This window comes from Mustela nigripes, chromosome 4 (genome assembly GCF_022355385.1).
Source record: "Mustela nigripes isolate SB6536 chromosome 4, MUSNIG.SB6536, whole genome shotgun sequence".
Taxonomy (NCBI): Eukaryota; Metazoa; Chordata; class Mammalia; order Carnivora; family Mustelidae; genus Mustela; species Mustela nigripes.
In genome coordinates, this window is record NC_081560.1 from 8,244,827 (window position 1) to 8,251,337 (window position 6,511).

General features: G+C 37.1%; 1 protein-coding gene across 1 annotated transcript in view; it reads right to left on the reverse strand.

The window, feature by feature from the left end:
* CNTNAP2 (contactin associated protein 2) overlaps positions 1–6,511 on the reverse strand; it is a 1,946,973-nt gene that overhangs the window by 1,239,342 nt on the left and 701,120 nt on the right. The window lies entirely within an intron of this gene.

The following is a 6,511-nucleotide window of genomic DNA, read 5'->3' on the forward strand; positions in this document are numbered from 1 at the left end:
TTTCCTTAGGCAGTAAGAGGAGTTTATTAAAATCAACAAGTCAGGAAATGACAGATGCTGGCGAGGATGCGGAGAAAGGGGAACCCTCCTACACTGTTGGTGGGAATGCAAGCTGGTGCAGCCACTCTGGAAAACAGCATGGAGGTTCCTCAAAATGTTGAAAATAGAACTGCCCTATGACCCAGCAATTGCACTACTGGGTATTTGCCCTAAAGATACAAACGTAGTGATCCAAAGGGGCACGTGCACCTGAATGTTTATAGCAGTAATGTCCACAATAGCCAAACTATGGAAAGAACCTAGATGTCCATCAACAGCTGAATGGATCAAGAAGATGTGGTATATATACACAATGGAATACTATGCAGCCATCAAAAGAAATGAAATCTTGCCATTTGCAACAACATGGATGGAACTAGAGCGTATCATGCTTAGCGAAATAAGTCAAGCGGAGAAAGACAACTATCATATGATCTCCCTGATATGAGGAAGTGGTGATGCAACATGGGGGCTTAAGTGGGTAGAAGAAGAATCAATGAAACAAGATGGGATTGGGAGGGAGACAAACCATAAGTGACTCTTAATCTCACAAAACAAACTGAGGGTTGCTGGGGGGAGGGGGGTTGGGAGAAGGGGGTGGGATTATGGACATTGGGGAGGGTATGTGCTTTGGTGAGTGCTGTGAAGTGTGTAAACCTGGTGATTCACAGACCTGTACCCCTGGGGATAAAAATATATGTTTATAAAAACTTAAAAATTAAAAAAAAAATACCAATAGCACAACTGATTTAAAATAATGTGCTTGAAATTCTCAGTAAACCAGGAAAACCAAATACATGTTCTGTATCTTGAGAATTTTGGTTCATGCATATTTGCCTTAGATCCTACTCCTGAGTTACATCTTTGTTCTTTATTTTTATACTTACTATGAAACAAATGGAAATGAATACAAATATTTGTACAATTATACCTTTCTGGCTAATTTCAGCCACAGTGGATAGCTCCTATATTTTTTTATCCCATAAATCCCTAAACCTTCAGAAAATAGTATTCATTTGTACTAAAAAATAGAAGAACATTTCTGAATCATCAATAAGCTATATAGAGTTTATAGTTAATTTTTCATCTCAATTTTTTTACTGATCTTTCAAAAGGAGTACTAGGACTTTCATGTACATTATTATATTATTAATTTTAAGAACCATTATTTAATAGCAGCTCTAATTCATTTTTGGAATGCTAATGAATTTTATATGTCTCAAACTGTTTATAATTGATATTCACTAATACTAGGATTAATAATATAGGAGCAAAACTTTATATATAATACACACACACACAAACACCCACAGGTGTATGTGTGTGTATGTATGTGTGTGTGTGTGTGTGTGTATTACAGGAGAAAATTGAGGCATGAACTTAAACTTTTTCTTCCCTAATCTCCTGGGAAATATAAAATTCTTACAAACATAAACTTCCACAACTGTATCTTTTATAGACTTGAAATAATGAGCCTGATTTGAAAATTTCACTATGGTCAATTGATTCTGAGGGGTGGGTGGGTAGGGCTATTGACTTTTGGAGATACTACCCTAGTAGAAAATGTCATCACTGATAAGTACTAAGAAAGAGTAGAGACAAATTTGTAAGGGGAAGCTTTGTCTTGCAAAGGTTTCCAGGGCAGAGGTGTTTCCTAAAGGCCAAGAAAAAAAAAAGTCTGTTATGTGTACCAACCAAGAAATCAATGTGTGAAACTCAGTTTGAGCAGGAAGCTTTATTAATGTTGAATTCTCCTGCAGAGATCACAGACTGCTGGTTCCCAAATCTTCACAAACCACAACAAGACTGTTTGACCCAGTGTTCTAAAATATTTTTAATTTACCACCAACATTTAAAAACTGTAAGTGTTCTACCACTGCTGGTTATTTACCCAAAGGAAAAAAAAATTGTAAGTGTTTACACTGAAATTCTGATATTAGGAATTTCTTAAAACACAGGCATATTTGGCAATGCTAGACTTCGAATTCACAAACGGATCACCTCATTCCAGGACCTCAACTGCCTTCTGATGTGTGTTAGCATTTGATTTTGAGACCCTTATTTTAAACAATAAGAAGGGCCATCAAAATTAGCTTTGAAAATAGGTAAAATAGGTCATGGGTATTATCTCAATGTGACTTTGCTTGATTTCCTCTATATCAGGTTATTCCACATTTCTGATGGGGTTGAGAATAAGAGAGTGCCTGGTAGAGTTTTGTCTAGTGGAGACACACTCTTAATTAAGTGAATTACTTATGAAGTATATGAAACTAATTTCTGTCCAATGGAACAGCAAGCCTGAAAGTTCATGGTTTATTTCTCTGCTAGATACTGCTCAGTTTTATTTATTTTTTAAAGGATTTTATTTTTAAATAATTCCTACACCTAATGTGGGGCTAGAACTCACAACCCTGAGATCAAAAGTCTCATGATCCACTGACTAAGCCAGTCAGGCATCCCAATATGGCCCAGTTTTATATCTCATCCCAAAATATTATCTTTGTATATATAAATTCATTAATACTGTCTATACATCTAACTCCTTAAATGAATCCCAGCCTGGTTTTACTATCTTGAGGGTCCCCTTGTTAATTAATCATTTAAATAAATCTTTGACTAGTGTTTATTTTATGTTTGCCTGTAAGTTATATTTTACTTTATTAAAATTATACTTTGGTGGAAGAAATTAAGACAATTAACCCCATTATCAGAGTTGTTAAGCAAAAGATTATATTTTCTTATTGCACTTTGCTGAGTTTAGTTTCTAGTCAATTTGATGTTTGGTTTGTCAGTAAGTCAACAAATTGTATTCTAGAAGATATAGTCTAGTCTTCGATAGTTCCAATTACCACAAAAGATCATAATTATAATGCAACATGTTAAATGTGGAGATAGATATTTACAAGATAATGGAAAATTGGCGAAAATTATGTACCTAAACTGTATGTGTGTCAGGGGATTAGCAAGGCTTTCTAGGGGAGATAAGAAATGGCTTTCAACATGAGGGATGGGTAAGTGTCATGCAGTCGAAAGTTAGAGAAACAAGAAGTCATTCCTGCAGGAGCAAGAAGTAGGCATTCCTGGAAGTGTACGTGTAGGTAAGAGATGAGTGGAGTGACAGTAAATGAGCCTCTCATTTGCTGTAATTATAGAAAACCACAGACTAGCAAATGAAGTTATTTATGTTGGATATGTAAACTAATCAGTGTGATTTCTAAAGCGATTCTTCACCTATTCCCTCACTCTTGAAGTGCATTTTGTCTCTCAGGCCTGAAGTTATCCGTATTTATGGCATTTCAGATTATAATTTATCCCAATAAATGATCTTATGTTGGAGAGAAAAACTCAGTTTTTGGAGGAAGCAAACTGATCATCCACGGTCTTACTTAGAATTCTTCACTCATACCCAAATCTCCAGCAGTTGTGAAAATGCAACATTTTCTGATAAATACTTCACAGCACTTTAGTAAATCTGATTATGCTTAATAGTTACAACCACTAATGTGGAAATGGGAATTGATTCTGCCAAAAGAGTTTTGATCATGTCTTTTGGAACCAGGATATTATAGGTTAACTTTTGAAATATGAACAATTTGAGGATACCTCACTACATTACACTTTTCTTTCTTTTTTCTTTTTTTTTTTTTAAGATTTTATCTATTTATTTGAAATCTCAAGTAGGTAGAGAGGCAGGCAGAGAGAGAGAGAGGAGGAAGAAGGCTTCCCACTGAGCAGAGAGCCTCATGCAGAGCTCCATCCCAGGACTCTGGGACCATGACCTGAGCCGAAGGCAGAGGCTTTAACCCACTGAGTCACCCAGGTGCCCCTACATTATACTTTTCAAAAAAGAATTTTTTTTTCTCTGGGAAATTACATGTGTCCTTAGTCTCTTTCATCTAGAAATAACTTTATATATTTCCAAATTGCTCTAAATTCATTTATATCAAAGTGTGTCAATGTTGTATTTTTATGACTACAGTTACACAAATTGGTTACGAGGTTTAATTGTACTCAACGCTTCCATCTATAGCATCCTTCCTCATTATTAGGGCCTTTAAATAATGGCGGATCTCAGTAAAAATCAGTCAGAATTATTATGATCTGGAAGACTTTTCAGTGTAAAGGATGACTTGAAAGAAAGAAAAATAAAAGCCTAACACAGTTGGATAAATTGTAAATTTCTTGAAGACGTTAATTTACAGCTAAAATTTTAGAGTTAGAATCACGTGTTCTTCTCTCACTATAGTACAAATTGTGCTGCAATACAAGAAGGAAAAGCTATTCCCTATACGTATGACTCCATGCACAGTATAAATACCAAAGATGTATGTTGTAACAGTTTCAACCTAGGAGCATATGGTTACCTAAGGCAAGGGGAAATTCCTCCTAAGTCCGGCAGCGTGACCGAGAATTTCTATCATGTTTTCAAGGATTTCTTTAGAATTCTCAACCACCCAAGTGTTAAATACTCTTGGGTAAAGGTCATCCATTAGCAAACCCAATTCATTCATATTTATTGAGCACCAATCATATTGTAGCTTATGGCAATATAAAGATAACCTAGTCCTCTTTAAAGAAACTTTAAAGTAAATTAAATATTAGGGAACATTTTACTATCTGCTCTTATTAAGATATGTACAAGGTAATAAAATAGCAAAGTAAAAGGCAAAACCAACTCTCCAAAGGGGATACACAGTTGAAGAAAATTGTTCAGAACTGTCACCTCGGACTGAATTATTTTTCATGGTAAACTCTAGGGGGTAGCAGCATTCTAAGCTCAAAACTTGCATGTGCAAAAGATCGGGACATGGAAACCAACCAGTTAAAAGTACATCAGAAAACAAACCAACCATGAGTTAAAAAATTGTTAAAGCAGAGAGTGCAAGATGGATTAGGAGCAGAAGATTAATTTGGAAATACAAACGGAGACAGATTTTGAAGGGTATTGATTCTTATATAAAGCAATTTGGCCCTTATTTTGTAGACTGACCTGGGTTAAAAAACAACAACAACAACAAAAACAGTTGCCCAGAGCACTAAAATATCCCAAAGGCATTAATATGTCACCAGAAACTTAGGAGACAGAGAAAATATTGTTTATGCTGCTCCTTTCTGGGCAAATTGTACAAGTGTTCGGAAGAAATGGCTCAAAAAAAGTCCCTTGGTGGGGGGTATGAGGTCAGCAATGGTTTAGAACTGAAAAACAACCTGCGGATTAAGCACCGTTGGGAGCTGACGACAGTGGCCCTTCGATACAATTTCTGTAGGCAGTATCCTCTCGAAGTAATCAACACTGTGTTTCAAAATAATGTTGGTCTCTCTAAACAATCAACAATGATTTCAAGAACAACTTTTTTTTTTTTATTTCTTTTCAGAGTTAACAATATTCATTGTTTATGCACCACACCCAGTGCTCCATGCGATGCGTGCCCTCCCTGATACCCACCACCTGGTGCCCCCAACCTCCCATCCCCCGCCCCTTCAAGAACATCATTTTAAAGCACAGTCAAAATATTGAATTCCCCTGAGTGTTCATATAGGTCATTAGTATCTGTCTTCCATAAAGTGAAAGAAGTCACTTTTGACATCATTCTGTATCTTGTTTTAGGGCTTTTTCTTCTAACTCAATCATTTGTTAGCTGATAGGAACTTAGTGTATTATTAATCCTAAACTTACTGACAAATAATCCCCGAAGGCAGAAGTATAAGATGGTAAGTGTAATATTTGGATTCCTTGATGACCATCTTTTTCTTAAGATTTTATTTATTTGACAGAGAGAGATCACAAGTAGGCGGAGAGGCAGGCAGAAAGAGAGGGGGAAGCAGGCTCCCTGCTTGAGCAGATAGCCTGATGCGCGGCTAGATCCCAGGACACTGGGATCATGACCTGAGCTGAAGGCAGAGGCTCAAGTAGGTAGAGAGGCAGGCAGAGAGAGAGAGAGGAGGAAGCAGGCTTCCTCCTGAGCAGAGAGCCTCATGCAGGGCCCCATCCCAGGACCCTGGGACCATGACCTGAGTGGAAGGCAGAGGCTTTAACCCACTGAGACATCCAGGTGTCCCCCCTTGATGACCATCCTAAAGACACAGGCAGTATGACTTGTTACAGTGGCTGTCTCTCCAGTTTTCAGATATTTAGCCATATTTCATCAAGCTTCTTTCCAGACAGGAAGCTAAGCACGTAGCCAGTCATCTACTCTGCCCACCAAGAAAGGTCCTTCTCTTAACCTATACATGAGTTTTCTTCACGAGAGAGAAGAACATTTCCCTCCTGGGGGGGAATAAAAAGTGTGTGTGTTTACATATATCTATTCCACACACACAGATGACATCACTGCATTTTTGATTCTCTACCTTCAACATTGTAACTGGAATTCTCTATCTTCAACATTGTAACTGTAACATTGTAACTGTTTTCTGGAAGAGATCTGCCAGTCAAATGTATAAAACCTGAAGCCCAAAATTAAGTGTGCTG